Genomic DNA, 23,413 nt, shown 5'->3' with positions numbered 1-23,413 from the left:
TTACTCAAGACTGAGAGGTTCTGGGTTCAAGTTCCAGTTGGTGCTACCTGTCAGAATGTGCAGCAGAAGACTAACGCACGTAGGAGATGCATCACCATCGAGCTCCACGAACACCCCCAACGGGCACTGCAGCATCCCTCCACCGGGCTCCCATCTCCCAGTGAGCTGTGAGCTGCCTCCCAAAACACCGGCCGGAGGAGATGACTATGACAAGGTGCCACTCTAGCCTATATATGGTTCTTCAACTTCCCATGCTTCCACTTATGGGATAATCCAAGGCATCTTCTAGCCATAGCATGCTCGAAATCGCCAACCTTCCAACACCCTCCCTCGATTCGAGCTCCGCAAGCCATCGAGGCGCGAGGGGGTCGCCTAGGACCAAAACGTAGGAGACGCATCACCATCGAGCTCCACGAACACCCCCAACGGGCACTGCAGCATCCCTCCACCTGGCTCCCATCTCCTGGTGAGCTGCCTCCCAAAACACCGGCCGGAGGAGATGACTATGACAAGGTGCCACTCTAGCCTATATATGGCTCTTCTACTTCCCATGCATAGTTGCCAGGCGTTTCAGAAACGGCAGGTATGAAACGGGTTTCATACGTTTTGAAACGTTTCATAAAAGGTAAGAAACGGGTAAAAAAACGTTTCATACAAAACAGAAAAAACATGTATATTTTTTACTTGAAATATACAAAAGAAAAAAATATTGACAGAACTTTTAAGAGACCACATTGAATTCATTTCAATAAAAACAGAATACATGTAAGATATGATGATATCACAAATCACGTGGGTGATCCCTGCCTGTACATGTCCTTTCTTGAACACTGGAAGACTAGTTCTTTTGGCTCGAGGTGCCGAGCTAGAACCACCTGCAACACCACCTGCAACATCACCACTGGTATCTTCCTCTCTGATACTGCGAGTCCTCTTGGAGACACTTTGACGTGCTTCAGGCTCTCCCAGATTGGGGATATCCTCAAGGGGGATACCTAGCTGCATGGCCTTCCAAGCCTTGAGGCTATCATAGATTTCTTGTGGCACATGCTTACATGGCCCAATGCCGAAACCCTTTGTTTGTGAGAAATGTGCCTTCAACCTGGTGAGACTGCCATGGTGCTTATCAGCACAAAAGTTGCATTTCCACTTTCCGGAGCCTGAGCCACCATATCTAGACTCGAAGGTGACATTGTTCCAAAGAGAATCACCTGTTCGAGGCATCCTACAAGATGAGGATAAATGCAGATTGTTGGCCCTGCAAGTGCGACACCGTCGAAGATATGCCATAAATATTGAAGGAAGAGAAAAAAGTGTGCTGTTTTGTGAGTTGTGCAGAGAAAACCAACTTAGAGCAAAACAGGACTTTACCCTTTTGGAAGACCTCCACAAGGCCCAAGGACACCAAGGAGCTGGGGGTCGACAGATGCGATGGAAGGACAAGATGGATGCACGCAAATCAGCGAACTCGCATGCGGCGGCCACTGGGAAGCGTGATAATATGCGCCGTACGAATCCAGGAAAGAAACGTTTTTTGAGGTTTTTAAAAACTGCATGTTTTAAGAAACGCGTTTCATACTGTACGAAACGTTTAGAAACGTTTCGTACGTTTCATAAGTGTATGAAACGCGTTTCTATGCAACACTGTTCCCATGCTTCCACTTATGGGATAATCCAAGGCACCTTCTAGCCATAGATCACACGCTCGAAATCGCCAACCTTCCAACACTCCCCCCCATGGCACCCCATGGGTAACATGCAAAGGCTTACAAATGAGGATTATACTTTGATAAATAACTTTCAGCCCTTTGTTCTTGACGATGTATATCACAATGACATGAGAATAAGAGTGCAGAGAGGAGAGAAAATATAGAGTGTTGGGTCCCAAATACCCTCTGAAGGGCCCCCACCATGTATGGTGTATTTGCTTTATTGAACGAGTAGAATGATCGACTGCTGGTTGTAGATAACCAGGACTGAACTGACTTGGAGACCTTAACTTGGCTGAGATGTCTTTCAGCCTGAAGCGTGAAGATGACCCTTGATGCAAAAGACTGAACATTGCTTATATAGGCACTTCATAGCTTCATATTTTCTCCAAAGCTGTCAGCCTGCTCACAACTAGGAAAAACAACATTTTAATGCTATCGCTTCACACATGTGCTGTTGGTAGCCCTTGCTGTTGGCCACAACAGGGTTCCATGGGACTCCATAGGCCTAACCTATCTGGCCTGTCTAGCTCCTAGAGGCATGGGCTCTTTGGTGGCTCTTGGACAAGACTCTTCAAAGCCTATTTCTTGACCTAGACTAGTGCCCGTGCATCCGGTTGGAAGCCTAATAAATGCCCGGTACACTTCTACATCATTCCAGAGGGGTACACAAACGTGTGGGATGTGCACTGACTTCATGTGTGGGACATGCACACTTGACCATGGCCCTCTACACTGGATCCTTGGTTGACTTGTCTTGGACAAGGGCTCACAAAGGGCCAATTACCACTCTATGACTTGCACTTGGCTGTGCAGATATGTCCACGTGGCATCCAAGTGCGGGATGCACTTGACGTCCTCTTTTGCGTAACTTGATGGAAACTTCATAGTCTCCAAATACTCTGTCAATAATGCTAGATAATCTTCAAAGAAGTTCTTGTCAAGCCAAACTGCAATTCCTTGGTCTCGAAACTTCATAAGGAGTGGTGCGTAGCACTAGGAGATTTCCACTCCATTAGTTTTGAGGTCTGGATGGCTTGACCAATTTGTGCAAATCTCCAAGTTAGCGCATTGGCGTGAACACAATTGGGATGGGTGACCTCCTAGGACTTGGCCTCCCACCCAATTTTCAACATGGTATCAGAGTTTTGTCACCTACCACTTGCTGTTGCAGCCACTCTTAGCATCCAGCTCGCCCAGCCATGCTACCCCGACTGTGAGCCGCCTCTGTGCTGTTCGCACTGCACTGAGCTCTTGAGCTCCTGTGCAACAGCCTGCCATCACTACTTTGAGCGTGCTTCACTCCAGATCTTGTGCGCATCTCTCTGTACCAGTTGTATGCTCTGCATGCTGCCTACCATAGGCACCTTGCCATCGTCACTTATGCGTAGGCCTATTCGTCATGAGCCTCCCCTTTAATCCGCATTTTCCTCAACAGTCGCCATCGAGTCTACAGTCCACATCAAGTCTACGTCTACAGTTGCTTGACGCCTTTGTCAGAACACACACCAACATGTGCCAGAAGAAAAGAAGCTTACTAAAAAAAAAGAGGAGCCTCCATGATAAAAATGAACAAAACCTGCTAGCTGAAATAAAACTGCTTCTAGAAGAAAATCATCTCTAGCAAGCAACAACTCAAAAAGCTACCATTACACAGGAAAGTAAATCAATTTGGGCTTTTTTAATTTTATGCAAAATCTTGCTTAATTAGAGTAACTAATCGTAATTACTCCATCATTTTTCAAAATTGAGGGTACAAATAAAGCATTTAAGTGTTTCTATAGCATGTTACATCATCATTTCTCAAAACTCTCCCTAATTTTTGAAAACCCTAATTTCAAAAAACCCTAATTTATGAAAACCCTAAATTTTTAGGGGCATTTTCTGTAAAGGATTAGACAGTGGCATTCGAAACTCTCCTTTGTTGAGACCTTCTGAGATTCATTGCATATCATGGCTACCCACACGTTCATTGACAAATTCAATGGGGAAAATTTATATACTTGATAGACTAAACTAAAATTTAGTCTCATGAGGGAGGGCCTTTGGCCGTTCATTGAAGGAGAAGATAAGATACCTGAGACTAAAGATGCAATTGAGAAAGCATGGAAGCTTAGGGATCAAAGAGTCTTTGGCCTCTTTGATAATTTTCTCTGATAATTTCATACACCATGTTGTAGATCTCCCAACCTCCAAAGAAAACTATGAAAAGTTGGCCAAGCTTTTTGGGGCTCAAGCAAAGAACTCCAAAGTTTCTTTACAGATATGGTCTTTTAATGCAGTCACATGAGAGATTTGATGCTCATGTGAATAGGATGAAGTCCTTAATGAGGTCTAAAGGTACAAGTTGCAGATGATGTGACCTTGCCTGGACTTAGAAAGTCCATGCTTGAAGAGCTTTACGGCGGGAACCTCATCACCACATTGAAGAACCTGCCAAATCTTACCTTGAAAGAGGTCACAACCTCCTTCAAGAAAGAAGAAAGGAAGACAAAGAACAAAGCGAAGGGGGACAACTTTGTGTTCCATATGTGGAAGGAACAATCATCTGAGAAGGATTGTTATGCTAAGAAGCCTTGCAACAATTGCTTTCACAAGAAAGCAGAGGCCAATGTCACATAAGAAGAAGAAGAAAGCCTACAAAGAAGATGCAAACTTTGCAAAGCATGAAGACACATGGACCTTTTAAAGGTCTACTACACAGAATGTGGCTTGACTATTGTTGTACTCTACTCCAAGGACAGAACCAAGCACAACTTCTAGTGAAACTATGTCATGGGCATAGATTTATCCAAAGGAAGTGTGTACTAGGATAACGCTTGAGGGGGAGTGTTGGAGAATAAGTCTTTTTTTTTCCGGGAAAAAGATCCTTCAACTAGTTAAAGAAAAATAGCCACAAAGGGCTAAGTACAACCACGACGGGCTAAATACAGCCTTACCTCATATAAGGGCGGGAGACAAATGATCAAAGGGAAAGAGATGCTTCTCCTCCGGCTGGCCGCTTTGTGAGGAGAAGGCTATCTTATACAGGGGGAGGGGAGGGAAACAACCATACAGGTGGTCTGTAATGCCAAATGGGGTCACCACCTCTATCTGTGAGGAAAGGGCCAGGCCTCCAAAGTCTCAAGAAGGCTTCCCACTGCTTCCGCATGCGGTCAGAATCTCCCTGCAGCTACCCCCACTGACCGCGGAGGGTGTGAATGATGTCGAGCCATATGCTCTTGATGGTCTCAGCCGGCGGAGTGTGGGTGCTCTCGATGGCCTCGCTACATCTAGCACGCTAGATGTGCCATGCGGTTATGCTACTGCAAATCTCCCATGGCTGGCATGAGCCTGGCCACGAGACACCTGCCGGTGGGACTGTGACTGGTACTACTGCAATACAATGGTGGGAGACCTGAAGGGCAAGTCCTCCCCCATCCTCCTCGTAAGTCCTGACCACTCTAGCCTCGGTGGCCCAAGCGACAATACCCCAAGTGATGATCCGGGTCGATGCCCTGTCCATAGCGAAGACGCGGAGAATCCGTTGCCAAATCTATTGAGCCTTCGGGCAATTCCAAAGGAAATGTCGTTGAGACTCCTGGGGGTGGCCGCACCTCGGGCAAGCTGTTGACTGACCTCCGATTGCCAACCAAGTACCAACCACCAGACTCTTGTGTGTCGTCAGCCAAAGGAAAAGAGTGATCTTCCTCGGAGGTCCGAATGGCGAAGAAAGAAAGAAACAAGAAGCCCATCCGCCCTCGGGCATTTGCCCCTGGGTAATGCCTTCACCGCCTCCGCCAGCTCCTCTGAAGTGAAAGGGGTCAATAAAAAAGATCGAAGGGAGGGGGGAACCACCTCCCACGTGTGCCTCTAGACTCTCTCACGCGCATCCATCACCTAGGGGGATAATGGGGCACCAGTGAGAAGAGATCGGAAGAAATCCGTGGCGATGGCTCTCACATGCGGGGGATCAGAAACAATAGCTCCATCCTAGCCACGTAGCTTGCTAATATCGTCTCTCCTCCAGTGTGGGCCGGCTATCTCAAAGAAGTCTCCAGTAACTCTGTCACCGGTCTGAGTCCAGAATGAAGCCCTAGCATGGTATCTACGTAACATGCAGCTGAAGTATTTGTATTGGAGGATCCTTGCACACAAATGCTCACACCATCTTCTGTATCCTGAGTTTCGTGAGTTTAGCAATCCACTTTAATACTTCAAACTTTAGAGAGATATGAAAGAGAGAGATGAGAACTGTACACCGTATGGGGTCCCGAATTACCCACTGAAGGCCCGAATGCTGAAAACTGTATGGATGCAGAAAACGCAAGGTTTACTGATGGCTGAATGCTGAGAACTGCTGCGTTTGCTGATGGAGGGCTGAATGCACAAGCATTGATGCTCCTGTAGTTGTAGGATGACACGCTTCTCCAAAACGCAGAGGGCTGAGGTGAATGTAGGGCTGAAGACTGATGCGCCTGAATGCTGATTGCTGAATTATGAGATGAATGAGTGAATGAATCAAGCCTTCCTATTTATACTATCTCTGTTGCTAGTCGGTTGGCACTAGATGCTGGCCGACTGCATAATAAATGCTACATGCTTAATAATGATGTAGAAATGCTGGAAATGATAAGAAAAATACCAGAAAAATCCTAGTAAATATCCTGATAAATACTCGATATCTGGGTTTCTTGCAATGGTCTAGATGCTATGCATGAATGATGTGCAATGTGCAGGATGCTTTTTGATTCAAACCCTAAGGTTTCTACTGACTGTATATGCATGAATGCGTCTCTTTAAGTGGGTTAAGGGACTTAGACTGAGTGATTGACTTGCTATGGCTGAGAATGACCTACGTAGCTCGTGCCTGACTTATCCTAGACTGAGGATTACAATGGGGTCACGGTGTACGACAAATATAATCCTGAATGGAACTAATACTGTACAATGTTGCATTGATGATGATGAGCCAGTTTGTCACCATGCACTACAGTGCAGAGTGCATTTGACATTCCCTCCTACTTAGCTTGGTGGCAGGTTCATGGCTTCGAAGTAGTCCGCCAACAATTGGGGGTACTCTTGAAAGAACTCCTCGTCTAGCCATACGGCTTCGTGGGTCTCGGAACTTCGTATAGAACTGATGTATCCGTCGACCGACCATGCTTCCAACGATGAAGAAGGATCTACTTGGGCTCGATGACTTCTGCTTCGTCTACCACGTCTAGCTGCTATTCATCTGAAACATCAAAAACTTCTGGTCCAATATATGGTTTTATCCAAGAAACATGGAAAACATCATGCATTGTCCAACTGGTAGGCAATTTTAACTTCATGGAGACATCACTTAACTTCTTAACTATTGGGAAAGGTCCAAAACTACGGAATGAAAGCTTGGGACAACGTTTGCCTACTTGTTTCAATCTTTGTTTCATGATACGCAGATAGACCCAATCCCCTTCCTTGAAGTTGACATCTCATCTAGACTTATTCGCTTGTCTGCTATATGCTTCCCGTGCTTTGGTCAAGCGGTCCTTGACTGACTCAATGATCTCGGAAAATGCTTCCGTGGTTTTATTAGCCTCTAGAGATAGAGACACCAATCTCGTCAAAAGAGGAGAGAAACGACGGCCAAAGGCTGCTTCATATGGAGTCCGTCCGACACTGGATGAATGAGTGTTGTTCAAGATAGCTCGGACCAATGGAAGATAATGTTCCTATTTGGACTGTTGGTCATGATAATATGACTTGAGAACATCAAAGACCAAGTGGTTATAAATTTCTGTTTGCCAGTCTGTCTGCGGATGGAATGCACTAGACAACTGCAACTTAGTTCCGAAGTTTTCAAATAATGCTCTCCAAAAATTGGCGAAAGCAGCAGCACGTGTGACGCCAGCAGGCAGGCTGACAACGTTAATCCAAGAGGGAAGAGAAAAAAAAAACAAGGAAAGCACTCGCCGATTTGAGCTTTTGCTTTCGTTTTTTTTAGTTTAAATTTTTTTAAAAGTTTAAAAGCCCATCCAACGATTAAAGGTGTTTTTTTTAATAAAGAAAACATAATATATATATATATATATATATATATATATATATATATATATTGGAAAAAAAAGAAAAGAAAAGCAAAAGCTCAAGTAGCTCTCAAGTTCCCTTGCACTTTTATTGTGCAAAGATCGAATTTTCTCTCCACTTGTCCTCTTCACGATGTCGACCCAAGAATCGGAGTTGGAGCCCCTTGTCGAACGCGAAGGCTTGCCGGCTACGGAAGATACCGATGCCGATCTTTTTTGACGATTATGTGTCAAAATCAGATTTCCAAGAGTTCAAAGTAGCTCTCGAAGCTTCTTCGTCGGAACGTCAGGCACAAATAGCAGCCCAGATGCAAGCTTTGCAGAACTCCATCGCTCTCTTGACCACTACCCTCTCTACTCTTTCGGGTATGGATACCTTGGCCTCTGCTTTAGGCCCCAACATTACTCTGGAACCGTTCGGGGGCGAGCAAAAGCAGCGTACCAAGGAGATCGTGGACACTTGGCTACATAAGTGGCAAGTTCACTTTCAGTTTCATCCATATGATGATGGAAAAAAGATCCAGTTAGCAGCAGGTTTCCTCTCAGGCAAAGCTTTGCTTTGGTGGAAGGAACTCAACCCTAAGCCAATGACTTGGACACAATTCGAAGACATCTTCAAGAAAGAATTCCTCAAGAAAGAGGATGATTATGATGTTGTTACCCGGTTTTCAGCTTTGACCATGACCTCGCAGCACCTCACTTATGAGGTCTACCTCCAGAAGTTTAGGGACTTGCAGATGAAAGCTACAAAGATGGATCCCACTACTCTTTTGGGGTTCTTCGTAGCTGGTTTACCAGACTCATACCGTTTACAGGTTAAAAATAACAAATGCAAAACATTGGACGAGGCCATTCATTCAGCTCCAAGTCGAAACCCGTTACCGAGCAGGGAAACAAGCATAAAAGAAAGTTCTCTGTACCTATGGCTAACACGATTGAAGGAAAATCTTCGGACCAACCTTCGAAGAATTCAAGTTCGACACCAGCGAAGAAGAAACGACTCCTTAGGGCTTTAAAGCTCAAGAAGGAAGGCCCTTATCTGCAAAGAAAAAGGTCACATGCGTAATGAGTGCCCAAAGCAAAAGGGTGCAAAGACCAACGCAGGACCCAAGCCAAAGGCAGCTAACCAGTTGTCTTTGACAGGTACGTCAATTACTGTACTTTCTCGCTTGTTCTGATTGTCTGTTCAACTCTAAAGTATTTGGCTTGCATGATCTTCTCCGCGTTTATGGAGAAGTGAATGGCCATAAGATTCACATTCTTCTAGACCCTGGCAGCTCACACAACTTTGTTAACTACAAACTTGTGCAGAAATTGAGTCTTGATACGACACCCAGCGATCATACCTATGAGGTACGCCTACCTGCGGGAAGGCAAGTATGGGATCGAAAGGTGGAGATGCTTCCAATCTAGATTCAGGACTACAAAGATACTCTAGAATGCTATGTTATGCACCTAGAAAATGTAGACTTGTTATTAGGGATTGAGTGGTTTAGACTCTTCAAGTCCAGATAGATTGGTCTAGTCATATTTTTTCCTTTCAGCATAGGGACATCCAGTATAGTATTTTAGGTGATTGTATTCATCCCTCTCAAGGACCTCTTGTAAATACAATTGATTTTGGAAATATAATGGATTCTTCTTTGTATACCGCTTTCCATTGTGTATTGATTTCACTTTCTTCCTTTCTCATTCCTTCCATGGATGTAAATGAATTAAGTGTGTTTGAAAGCAAAGAATTACAGAAGATACTTAATTCGTTTCAAGATGTATTTCCTAAGGAATTGCCATCGGGTTTACCACTTGAACGGGCTGTAGATCATCATATTGACTTGATCCCTGGTGCTCATCCTGTCAGTATTCCACCTTACAGGATGAGCCAAGCTAAGGAAGATGAGTTGGCTAAACAACTCCAAGATTATTTGAGGATGGGCGAGATCCGTCCAAGTAAATCACCTTGGGGTGCACCTGTGTTACTTACGAGAAAGAAGGATAACACCTGGAGAATGTGTATAGATTACAAGAGATTGAACAAGCTGACCATTCAGAACCGTTATCCTCTCCCTAGATCAGATGACCTGATTGATCAGTTAGCAAGAGCGAAATATTTCACGAAGATAGATTTACGTACTGGCTATCACCAGATACGTATTCATGAAAGGCATGTCGAAAGAACCGCCTTTCGGACTAGGTATGGCCATTACGAGTTTCTCGTATTACCTTTTGGGTTAACCAATGCTCCAGTCACTTTCTAGCAAATGATGAACGATCTATTTCGTGAACATTTGGGAAAATTTGTGGTGGTGTTCCTGGATGACATTTTGATATATAGTCGTACTCTTGAGAATCATGTTACACACCTCACGATTGTCTTATCTATTTTAAGACAGAATCGACTATATGCTAAGTTAAGTAAATGTGAGTTTTTTATGACAGACATCATTTACTTGGGACACAAGATCACTAGAGATGGATTGAGCATTGACTATGACCGAGTTCAGAAGGTTCTGGACTGGCCTATACCGCGAACAGTGAAACAAATTTGTTCTTTTCTCGGTTTTGTTGTTTTTCTTCGGAAATCTATGCGGGAGTACTCTCAGCTCACACTACCGATGATCGACTTATTGAAAGATCGTGGACGTAAGTCAAATCAGCCTATCACTTGGAATAACGATTTGGATATGGCTTTCAGACTTAGTCAAGGAAGCACCTATCTTAGCATTACCCGATCCTAGTCGGCCTTATGTTCTTGAAACTGATGCCAGTAACTATGCTATCAGGGCTGCTCTATTTCAAGATGGTAGACCGGTTGCTTTTGAAAGTAAAAAGCTAGACGACACTCAATCTCGTTGGCCAATCCTTGAGAAGGAGCTTTATGCTCTCAAGATTTGGAGACATTATTTATATGGCTCCAAGTTTGTGGTATTGACTGATCATCAGTCAATCAAGTATGTGTGTGATGCGGATGATTGAGAGGAAGGAAAGCTCGTTGGGCTGAGTTAATGCAAGATTTTGATTTTGAGATCCGTTATCGGAAAGGGTCCATGAATAGTGTTGCAGATGTGCTTAGTCGAATTCGAGAGGTGAATACTTTGTCGTTCACCGAGATTTCTACTGACTTATTTCAGTCATTGAGAGGGTTTTGCAGGACTGATAGTTATTTTGGTCCATTTTGGCAGAAGATCCAGGACCGGAGCTCATTGATTGACCAAGACTCAATGACTGAGCAGTCTACCATTCAGGCTGCAGGAGGCCAGTGGATGATTCGGAATGGTTTACTATTCCGTAATGACAAAATTTGTGTACCACAGATCCCGGACATTAGGTCCAAGATTCTTAAGGAGTGTCATGACGCCCCTTCTGCTGGACACCCTGGGGTACACAGGACACCATCGTTAGTGAAACAGACTTTTTATTGGCCAAAGATGAAAGGGTATGTAGAAGATTATGTTCTCAAGTGTCAAATTTGTCAAGTAAATAAAGCTGAACGCTTTAGACAGGCTGGGTTGTTGCATCCTTTGCAAATCCCAGGTAATAAATGGGAAAGTTTTTCCATTGATTTTATTACCGGATTGCTAAGAACACATCAAGGCCACGATTCTATTTGGGTTGTGGTAGATCGCTTGACAAAAATGGCTAGATTTTTACCGACCCGGAAGACTATTACAGCTATGCAATTAGCACGGTAGTTTATCGAGCAATTGTTTAGACTGTACGGGTTACCGGAGGACATAGTCAGTGATAGGGACTCTAAGTTTACGAGTGATTTTTGGAAACTTGTTTTTGAGAAGTTGGAAACAACTTTGAATTTGAGTTCCTCTGATCATCCTCAATCTGATGGCCAAACTGAAAGAGTGAATCAGATTTTGGAGGATATGCTTCGAGCATATGTATCCAGAAGACAGAGTTCATGGGAGGATTATCTTCCTATGTTAGAATTTGCATATAACAGTACTAAGCATACGAGTACATGTTTTAGTCCTTTCATGCTTATGTATGGTTTTCAACCTAGATCACCTATTACAGTAGGATTCTCAGGACTTCAACATGATGCAGCACGTAATTTTTTGCAAGATATGCAAGAAATGTTACAAGTTGCGAAAGAATCTATTAGAAGTGCTCAAGACTGAGACAGATTTTATTCTAATAGACATCATTCACCCAAAGAGTTCTCTGAAGGAATGATGGTGTATTTGCGAGTTTCGAAAGATTCCGAGACATTACGGACAGGTCGATCTCCGAAATTATCCCCTAGATACTGTGGACCATTTCATATTACATGACGGATTGGTTCAGTTGCATATGAATTGGATTTGCCTTCTCATGTGAAAGTTCATCCTGTATTTCATGTCAGTAGACTTAAGGAAGTACTGGGTGGAACAGATCAGTTAGTTACTTCTCAAGAAATTATAGATGTCGAGGACATGACATTTGTTCCGCACGAACCTGAAAAGATTCTTGGATTTCGTGAAAGAAGATTGCATAATACGCTTATCATGGAATACAAGATCAAGTGGAAGGATTGTGTTGAGGAGGACGCTACATGGGAGACATTAACTACTCTTCAGAGAGATTACCCTGGCTTTTTAGTGAGCTCAGGAGTGAGCTCTTAGAGGAAGGGGAGTATGTCATGTGCACAGTGTGTATCTACCGTGTGCTACACGCACGCAAGACTAGCTTCGAGGTTTGGGGAAGCTTGGAGCTAGGCAGGCTGATTTGCGAGCTGAGTTAGGGATAGACTAACGGGTGGGCACCCAAATATGGACGGGCGGGCGCCCAAGTGTGGACACTCGATGACCGGCCAAGAGCCTATAAAAGGGTGGCCAAGGTTAGTCATTAGTGATATAGAGAGTCTAGCGAGTTTGTGAGAGCTCTATGGTCTTGAAGCCTGGATCTAGTGTAGACGTGCACCTGCTTTACGCACCCGAGGCCGGCAGCAATCTCGAGGCCCACAAGGACAGCTTCGTGGCGGTATGGGATGTCGTGAGGAGGAGATTGGTCTGTACGTCAACCTAGCTAGCTTAGCTCGTGGCTCGATGGGGACAGCCAAGACTGTGGGCTTGCCCACGACTGTCATGGTTGGGAGGTGAGACAGGCTTGCACCCCCATGTTTGTTTGTTTGTTTGCAGGTTTCAAGTCTCGTACCAGGAACGATCACGAGGAGATCCAGTGGGGATTTGACCGTGGGCGCGCGGGGGGCGGGGGGGGGGGACTCCGAGCTCTCACTCGAGGATACCATAGGATGATGTTTCTTCTCCACTTTCGACCTTCCTTTGAACTGCTCCTTGGCTGTCTCAGCCCTTGAACCTTGGCTCTTGCAAGGAATATGAGATGGTTGATGCAAAAGATTGAACATCGTTTATATAGGCACTTCATATGATGGTCGGTTTTCTCGAGAGCTGTCGGTTAGGAAAAACATCATTTTAATGCTATCGCTTCACATGTGTGCTGCTGGGCAGCTCTTGCTATTGGCCGATAGGGTTCCATGGGCTTCCATAGGCATAACCTATCGCATAGGGCTGGCCTACGTCTAGCGCCCATAGCCATGGGCTCTTTGGTGGCTCTTGGACAAGCCCTACATGATTGTCCATGAGAAAGACTCTTCAAAGTCTATCTCTAGACCTGACTCTTCAAAGCCTATCTCTAGACCTAGACCGTTGCCCATGCATTCGGCTGGAAGCCTTATAAATGCGCGTTACACCTCTACATCAATCTAGAGGGTTACAAAGACGTGCGGGGCATGCTCTGACTTCATGCGTGGAACATGCACACACCATGATCCTCTATAGTAGATTCTTAGTTGACTTGTCACGGACAAGGGCTCTCAAAGGTCGAGTTACCATCTAAGACTTGCACTTGTTGTACAAATATGTCCACGTGGCATCCAAGTGCGGGATGCACGTGACACCACGTGCATAGAAAAGTCTCTTTCGGGTGGGACTCGCCTTCCGGTGGGCACCCATGATGGTCCTATGGGCGTAGGGAAAATAAACTACTAGAAAGATCTACCACTCAGGAAAAAAGAAAAAAGAAAAAAGCACTCCCTTAGTCAACACTTCCTGATGAAGTGTTGTCTCGTGAAGAGCATTGTGTCATGTAAGTGTCATATAAGCTCTGGCAAAGCTGCCTATAATAGAAAGAAAGACATATTAAGCGTCTACTAAAGACCCAATGTGTTACATGCGGAAGCTATGAGAGTCTTCTTTCAGCCCTAAACACCATCTAGAACATGCTGATGCAAAAATGCAGACAGAAGAGAGAGAGAGAGAGAGAGAGAGAGAGAGAGAGAGAGAGAGAGCTGGAAATTTAGTATTTCATATGGTACAAAAAGGTACATAATCCCTTGCAGCCATGGGTTGCCTTCCGGAAAAGGTAGAACACCCTAACCCTAGTCCTATGTCTAGACCCACACCCAAGAGGGAGTGAATAACTAAAACAATGAGCAAACTTGCCTTTTATAGGGTGGAGAATATCCCATGGACTGGCCAACTGCTGGTCGGCCAGCCCCTGGACAAATAATTCACATAATGATGCAGCCAACAAGAATATTCCTTGTGTCCCTCCACAAGATACTCCACAAAAGAAAATCTGGTTCTGTTCTGATCTTCTCTTCTTTATCTTGTTGCCTCCTTAGGGTTAGCCTCTGTGAGAAGCATGTACATGTGTGTGCACATGACACAATGGGCCTATGAGACCAAAGTGATACAATAATGTCCATGGCATATCTTATCATGGAATGGAAAATAAAACAGAAAGAAAACATAAACATAGCTATCTCACTGGGGTGATACAAAACTGTCCATGGAAACTTATCATGGAATACTAAGAACATAGAAACATGAGAGCAACATCAGCTCCGAGTAGATGGTATACCACTCTCCAAAATATCAAGCATGGGGCTAATGAGTATGGCCGAAAGGTCTCCCTCAGCTATGTCATGTGGAAAGGTAGCTCGATGGCGGTGGAGCATGTCCTGGATCTGGAGCTCTTGCTTTCAAATGCCACAGATTGGACCCCTAGAATTAGGCAGTCCCAATCCCGTAATCATTGACATTAGTCTCAACCACAAATGGTTGGCTAGGATCCGGTTAAGGCCAAAATAGGTGCATCCTTCGACTTGAGCTTGAGAGTACAAAATGCCTCATCAAACCTCTAGAACTATTGGACTTTTATCCCCGTCCTCTGAGAAGGTTTGTGAAAGGAACAGTTAAATCCAAATAATGCTTCACTAACTAAGAAAGACAACGAATCCCAGGAATGTTGGAAGTTGTCTCATCGCTTCTAAGCGAACACATAACTGCCATTGACTGATGAATTGCAACGCAACAAATAGCAACACCAAGTTGTCTCATAGCTACTAAGTGAACACGCCGACTGATGAACCGTAGCGTTGCAAATAGCAACACCAAACTCTATAGCATGTCCATGCACAACCAGCCTGTACGGCTTGCCACGTGGCAGTCGTATAGGGTTGAGACATAGAAGAGGAGGTGGCGGGTTCAGGAGAGTAGAAAGAGGCTAAGAATTGTGCACATATCTAAAAGCACTTGTAGATGGCTAATCGAAGCTGAAAAGCGTCCATCATCTACTTTAACAAAGAAAGTTTTTTTTTTTTGAAAAGCTATGTGCGTTTTGTAGCTAAACATAGGTATGACTAGCTTTTTGTGGAAAGAGCATGGGGCTAGCACAAAATTTTCCTTTTCATGAGCACAGTGGCTTTAGTTAAAAAGCATAAACAGGATGTGAAGCGAGAGTCAAGAAACATAAAAGGGAGGGAGGATGCTCTTTTCCTCCAGCTAGCCACTCTAGGAGGAGATGGCTATCTCAGAGAAACAACCACACAGGTGGTCTATAGTGCCAAGTGGGCTCACCACCACTGTCAATGAGAAAGGGACTGTGACGCCAGATCCTCACGGAAGGCCTCTTGGCGCTTCCTCATGCGGTCTGAACCACCTTGAAGCTTCCCCCATTGGCCACGGAGAATAGGAATGATATCGAGCCAGATGCTCCTAATGGACCCCACTGGCGGAGTGAGGGTACCTTCGATGGATTCATTGCATCGAGCTCTCCAGATGTGCCATGCAGCAATACTGCTGCAAACCTCCAATCTTTGGCAAGAACCTGGAGTCCAATGACCAATAGATGGGCTTGTGATTGGCACCACAGAAATACAAAGGTGAGAGAAAGGGATGGAAACTACGAAAAGATAACTTTGGACAATGCTTTTAACGTGTGTTTCATTATCCGAAGATATATTCAACCACCTTTTTTGAATGACATGTCTCAATGGTGTTTGTTAGCTTGGCGGGCATACACCTCTTAAGCTTTGTTTGGCCAGCCTTTTATTGACTGACTCCGACTCTAGTATGTCCGAATAGGTGACACCTCGGGTATTTGCAAAAATGATCTTAACAATAGAGAATGCTTGAAAGCCTCCTCGTAAGGGGTCTTGCCAATGGAAGAAGAATAGAAGTCATTAAGCACTCAAAAATTGAAGCTTAGTACCAAATGAGTCAAACAAGGCACGCTAAAAATGTGAAGTAAATTTAGCATCCCTGTCACAAACAATAATACGAGGCAAACCACATATCAGATACCATGCTCAATGAAAAGCCGTGCCACATCTACAACACTTACATTGGCCTTGCAGGGTAAATGCATAACAAACTTGCTAAAACAATCAACAATGCTCAAACATTGAGTGTTACAACATGGCCTACCAGGATAGGAAAGTGGCTTCAGGGGGCTCGCTGAAGCTCTCGCTCCCCCCCCCCCCCCCCCGCCTGCCCTTGCGTTTGCCCCCCCTCCCCCGCCTGGCTGTTCTGCACGCCCCAGCACTGTAGCGCTGCCGTCCCCTGCTCCTCTCCTTCGCGCCCTCCCGTCTTTCTTCAGCGCCCCGCCCCCCCCTTTAGCCGCCGTCGCCTTTTCTTCCCCCCCGTCCCCTTTCTCGTGCTGCTTCCGCCGCCTCCCCCCTAGGGGTTTTTTGTCTTCGCCGCCTTACCCCCCCCCCCCCCCCTTTCCTTTTCTGATTTTTCCGTCCCCCCTGGGGTTTTCTTCCTTTTTGCCTTCCGCCTTTCCCCTCCGTCCTTTGTGTGCATCTCGGTTCTCGCAGGACTCTCCGCATTCGCTCCGCCTTCGACATAGCTTCAGACACTGATGGAGGCTCCTCCCGCCCCGCCTCAGAGGGTCTCCCCCCGCAACCCCCTCGCCCGCCCCTGAGGACACCCCCATCAAGCTTTCTCTTTCGCCAGAAGAGGAAGCGAGCCTCGCCGCAGAGGTGGAACGCCTCCAGGCACATTCCACCATCTGCCGTATAGTCGGCACTCGCCCCAGCAGAGGGGAGATCCGGGATCTTCTCCAGGCCTGCCTTCTTGCAGATGTGGGCAAGGTCCTGGACGTTCAGCTACTGGGCCGTCTCGTACGCGTACGAACCTATTCGTACGTACGAGTCGTACGGTACGATACCGTACGAATTCGTACGATATCGTACGGTACGAGTTAGGTTCCCCCCCCCCCCCCCCAAAAACTTTTTTCCTTGAAAAAAATTTCCAAATGCTAAAAAAAATAGAAACCCTGCTTTACGAAGATCCCAAATGCTCGCAATACTTCGTAACTTTCGTGTCCACTCAGTATTCCATATGGGGTTGTGGAGAGACCTAAAAAATCTGGCGAGGTAGATTGGTAGTGTACACTTGATTGGTAGAATGAGAGAATCTTGCTACATCACTTGGGGATCCCTGGTATAGGTAGGCTAGACAATTAGATTCTCAAGTTATGCACAAGGGAGAACATTTGGACATGGCCATTTTGATCTAGAGAGGAGTCCCTAAACTTATCACCCTAGATGCACTCCTCATATTTGTGCAAGGACGGTCCCTTAGTCATAAACGCTACACTGGGAGACCTTTGGTATTGCATTACCCATCCAGGTTCTTTTTTGGAGACAATCGGAAGATCCAACCGGGAGAGACACATATCCATGTACTGGTTTCTCAAGCACTGTAGACTCCTCCCCTCCCAACCTTCCCTCACATTCAAGCTTGAAGCTCCATAGCTTGTAAGCGTAAAAAATAAAAACCGTATTTTATCGTACCGTATCCCAAAATTTCATATCGTACCGAATATTCCCGTACGGTATCGTATTTTCGTACCGTGACAACTATGCATCAGGGGTACTCGGGCTTTCTTCAGACCTTGGCAGCATGGCTTTGACCCAGCAGCGGCCGAGCAGGGAGAGCGCCTTTTCCATGTTACAGTTTGCTTCCCCGGACTCCGCCGGGAGTACCTTCCGCTCCTTTCTAGGCTAGGAGCATTGGTGGGTTTGGTGGTAGAGACTGGCCCCACAGTAGCTTCAGTGGTGGCTAGAGCAGCTGGGCTACCTTCGGTCAGAGTTTTGGTGTCTGACATCTCCCTTCCAAAGGTCATTCAGCTACCTAGGATAGGGGGGGGATGGATTGATCAGAGAGTGGAGTCCTCGGGGCTCCCGAACCAGTGCTTTATTTGCAGGCAGGTCGGCCATCTGGCCAAGGCCTGCTCTCGCAGGAGACCCCGACCTTCACCGCAGCAGCAGGCCCCTGATGGCCCGCCCACAGATGCGGCTCGGCAGGCAGCCTCCGGGACACCTGCTCAGGCCACAGAGACCTCGGAGTGGCAGCTTGGACAGGGGCGCCGTTGAGGGAGACAGCCACAGCAGCACGCCCAGAGACCGATGCAGCAGCAGCCACAGTCTCAGCATCACTAGGTTCCCGTGAGGAACAGCTTTGCTCCCCCCCAGGAGGAGACCCCTGCGACGACTGAGGACCAGGAGATGTGTCATGTGCATCACAGATGCCATGGACATTTCCAGGGCTAGATCCAGAAGAGGCAAGCAGAAAAAGACTATGAACCAGTAGAGCCAGATTATAGGAGCTTCAGGAGTAGCATCTGAAGTGAGCATGGAGCAGGACAAGTGGGATCCTGGAGGGAAGCAGTCGGCTGAAGCACATGAACCCAGACTAGGGCTGTCGGCTGCAAGGAAAAGGGGATGTTGGCTGTCGGCTAACGTCAGCAGGAATGGTGGGCAGCAGGCGCATCAATGACAATGACCAGCAGTCGGGCAGCACCAAAAAGGACCAGTCGGCTGATATAAATGGTATTTAACTCATTTGTGACTGGCCGACCAGCAGTCGGCCAGTTTCCCAGCAGTCCTAAAAAGTCCAAGAGCAGGTATAAAAGGCCAAAGGTGCTCCTCATTGTAAGCATTCTCTCCCACTAGGGGATTGGATCACTAGAGGTCCCATAGGGGACAGAATTTAGGGTTAGCAACCTTTTTATGAAGGCAGCCCATGGCTGCAAAGACATGTACCTTTTTGTACCATAGTATATACTGAATTTCCAGCACTTCTCACTCTCTCTCTCTCTACTCTCTCTCTACCTGCGTTTTTGCATCAGATGGTGCGTTTTTGCATCAGAAGGTTTCCAAGAGTGTTTAGGGCTGAAAGAAGACTACCCAGAGCTTCCGCGCGTTACATTGGTATCAGAGCATCAGGCTCAGCCAGGCTAAACGCTGATTCAATCCCATATGATGGTGTACAGGTCCAAGGTACAGGAAAGTACACGGATTCAAAGCCCAAGGCAAGAACACAGATCGGGAAGAACTCCCAGGAGGTTTGTTGGTGGTGTTCCACAGTGCCAGATGGGGATGGCAGTTCCGTGAGCCAGATAGGTTCTCAGGTAACGGTCCCAAGGGAGGTTGATCCTCCAAGGGTGATGTGAGAGTGCCAGACTCAGTTCCAGGAATGAAGACCAAGACGGTGTTCAGAGCCAGGGCAGGAATGGATTGTGGACTAGAGGAAGACCAGATGCATAGATCTTCATCAGAGACAGAGTGGTTTGGAGAACAGATCGGATTTTCAGAGAAAAAGGTTTGCCAGGGATGGATGATGACAGAGGGACTTCGGAACAGGATTGGGATGATGACAGTCATCCAAGAGCAGGTTGGATTCCCGTCATCAAGTTTAGCAGAGGGGGATGTCATGTGCATCACAGATGCCATGGACATTTCCAGGGCTAGATCCAGAAGAGGCAAGCAGAAAAAGACTATGAACCAGTAGAGCCAGATTATAGGAGCTTCAGGAGTAGCATCTGAAGTGAGCATGGAGCAGGACAAGTGGGATCATGGAGGGAAGCAGTCGGCTGAAGCACATGAACCCAGACTAGGGCTGTCGGCTGCAAGGAAAAGGGATGTTGGCTGTCGGCTAACGTCAGCAGGAATGGTGGGCAGCAGGCGCATCAATGACAATGACCAGCAGTCGGGCAGCACCAAAAAGGACCAGTCGGCTGATATAAATGGTATTTAACTCATTTATGACTGGCCGACCAGCAGTCGGCCAGTTTCCCAGCAGTCCTAAAAAGTCCAAGAGCAGGTATAAAAGGCCAAAGGTGCTCCTCATTGTAAGCATTCTCTCCCACTAGGGGATTGGATCACTAGAGGTCCCATAGGGGACAGAATTTAGGGTTAGCAACCTTTTTATGAAGGCAGCCCATGGCTGCAAAGACATGTACCTTTTTGTACCATAGTATATACTGAATTTCCAGCACTTCTCACTCTCTCTCTCTACTCTCTCTCTACCTGCGTTTTTGCATCAGATGGTGCGTTTTTGCATCAGAAGGTTTCCAAGAGTGTTTAGGGCTGAAAGAAGACTACCCAGAGCTTTCGCGCGTTACGATGCCAGCACCCCCTCCTTCACCCCCCCCACCCTCGTCCCCACCCTCGTCCCCCCCTACCGCCTCGCTTCCACCTTCGCTTGCTCTCGTCCGCGCTCCGGTTTTGGCAGCGGCTCCTTCTCCACCCCCCATCGCCTCCCCCTCCTCCCCCCCCAGGCCCGCCTCAGCTCCCCGGGAGGCCCTGGCAGTCCCTTGGCGTTCACCTGCAGTCCGGAGGGCTCTGAGCACCGACCTTGCTTGAGCACCGCAGAGGAGACTTACCATGCCGATTCGGGCTTCACGGATATCATCTATCCGCAGTCGGCTGAGTCGCCTCGACACTAGACAGCGCTCGAAGGCTTTTGATTACTCCTTCACATGGCTTTTTGGAGCAGAGGGCCCCCATGAGCCAGCACCCATTAGAGTTCATGTAGTGATACCTCCGGCCCGCGGGGAGGAGGCACTTGATTCAGCGGTGGCCTTCTCGTTCCCTCTCTGTGGCCCATGCGATCGAGAGTGGACTCTGGAGCTTGCTCTTAGCACTTTGAAGACTCAGGCAGTTGAGTTTTCTCACCATGTGATCGATTTGGAGGTGACAGATGTGATAGGCCGACTATGGGAGTTGGCTCATTTTTTCTTGGATCCCGGGAATGTGGATGCCTCAGGGATTCGTCATTTGGTCGTTCGCATAGTGGCAGACTTAGCACGCGACCCTGGATATGTATGTATACACGAGGTTGCTGTCGCCATGGGACACAGCCACTGGCGCCTGATCCGTGATTCTTGCAGCACACCGGGTGGGCAGATTCGTAGCCGCTCGGATGGAGACTACTCTCCATCCAAGCCGCTTGCGAAGGCCCGCCGTACGGCTGAGACAACATCCACCTGAGCAGGTCATCCATGAGGATCATCTCATGGAATGTACAGGGCCTTGGCGGAGCACATTATATACGCTATCGTGGTTGCTTGGGGCAGGAGCTTCAGAGATGCCTGGTTGGTGGCAGCATTGATATTTTGATGATGCAAGAGCACCACTTGGGTGAGAGCAGGATCCGGAGATATGGTTTGGTGATGCCTGATAGATGGGACACCTTTTGGTCTGCAGGGTTTGGTCCTTTGGGTGGACAGGGAGTATGCATGGTCATTGCAGATGTATGGCGGCAGGCCATTGTGGATCGAGGGATCATTGTGCTTGGTAGAGCACAGTATGTCATTCCAGGCACGCCAGGAGGTTAGAGAGGCAGAGGAGCAGAGACATGAGTTTTAATATCGTCGCCAGGCCTCTCAGTGGACGCAGCTTGGTGATAGAGTGACTGGGGAGTTTTTTGAGATTACTGGACCCCGCCATGCTCGAGCAGGAGTCCGTCAGCTTGGGAGGCCGGACGGATCGGTAGCTACTGAGCCCGGGGAGATCAGAGCCATTGCCCACTGGGTTCTATAGAGACCTGCTTTCAGCGGAGCCAGCCACTGAGGCTCGGGATGCTTGCAGACAGACTGTGTGGACCCATGTGCAGAGGAAGGTCACAGATCGTATGCGTACAGTTTTGGGTGAGCCTCTTTCAGAGGTTGAGCTTGCTGAGGCCTTGAGGGTCCTGCCGCGTCATAGTTGCCCAGGGGAGGACGGACTGACACCTGCCTTTTTTATGCGCTATTGGGACCTTTTGGGGCCAGGCCTCGGCAGGGGCTTTTAGTATGTTTTGGATACTGGGGTGATGCCACAGAGCTTTTCAGAGGGCTTGATCTTTCTTATCCCCAAGGGGGAGGGAGTATCAGATGATATTCGGCATTGGAGACCTATTACGATCCTCAATACTGTCTACAAGGTCTTAGCAAAGGCCTTGAGTTTGAGGATCCAGCCCTTCCTGGGGGAGTTGATTCATGCTACCCAGACAGGATTCGTCAAGGAGCGTAGTATCCTTGACAACATTTTCACCTTCTGGGAGGCGACGGCTCGAGCTAGATTTCTTGGTGAGGACTTGGTCGTGATGCTTCTCGATTTTGAGAAGGCATACGATAGAGTCGATTGGGGTTTCTTAGAGGGCACTATGCTTCGCCTGGGCTTTGAGCCAGGTTGGATTAGAGGGGTGGCGGCTCTGTATTCCACAACTCGTAGCCAGGTGTTGATTGTAGGAGGACGGGGGCCGAGTTTTGAGCTGACCAGATCAGTCCGTCAGGGGTGTCCTCTCGCCCCGTTTCTTTTTCTCTTCTTTGATGAGGCTATGAGCATGTATTTGACGGCAGAGGAGGTTGGTTTGAGAGGACTCCAGCTCCCAGTCCGGGGGGAGGACCTGCTCGATGCTGAGTTTGCTGACGACACGGGCTTATTTTTGCATGGCCAGGAGGCCAATCTTCTTCGGGAAGAACAGTCGCTCCAGGTTTTTAGTGCAGCTTCGGGAGCAAATAAGCATGGCCAGGAGGCCAATCTTCTTCGGGCAGAGTAGTCGCTCCACGTTTTTAGTGCAGCTTCGGGAGCATTGATCAATTGGCGCAAGACAGTGGCCTTTTGGATCAGTAGCGCTCCCACTCGGGCATGGAGCCCGGACCCCGGTTTTAGATGGATTCCTCCTGGCACAGCAGTGCGATATTTGGGATGCCAGATTGGACTAGATTTGTCACTCGAGCAGCAGATTGCCCCGCTTCTTCTGAGCATTCGGAAGAAGCTTTTGTATTGGAGTATAGCTCGGCTATCCTTGGCTGGGAGGGTGGTGGTGGCAAATCAGGTGCTTTTAGCGACCATGTGGTACATTACGTCTTGCTGGATCTTCTCGAGCTCTTGCATCAGCCAGGTACAGAGGCTGATCAGGAACTTTCTTTGGTCTGGGCGGGACGGTCAGCCAGCCCGGGCAAAGGTTGCATGGGTAGTTATTACACTTCCGCTGGCCCAGGGAGGCTTGGGTATGATAGATCCAGTCGATCAGAGTAGAGCCTTATTGAGGAAGCTTATTGTTCGGGGGCCGCTTCCAGGCGCGC

The 23,413-nt window shown here is 47.3% G+C and overlaps 1 protein-coding gene across 2 annotated transcripts in view; it reads left to right on the top strand.

Annotated features, from left to right (window-relative positions):
• Positions 1-23,413, top strand: part of LOC147630361 (uncharacterized) — a 56,861-nt gene that overhangs the window by 5,435 nt on the left and 28,013 nt on the right. The gene's annotated exons all lie outside the window — the stretch shown is intronic.

The sequence above is a fragment of the Cibotium barometz genome, chromosome 16, assembly GCF_041138505.1.
Source record: "Cibotium barometz isolate CiBa-2024 chromosome 16, ASM4113850v1, whole genome shotgun sequence".
Lineage (NCBI taxonomy): Eukaryota > Viridiplantae > Streptophyta > Polypodiopsida > Cyatheales > Cibotiaceae > Cibotium > Cibotium barometz.
This window is presented reverse-complemented; position numbering and strand designations above follow the sequence as displayed.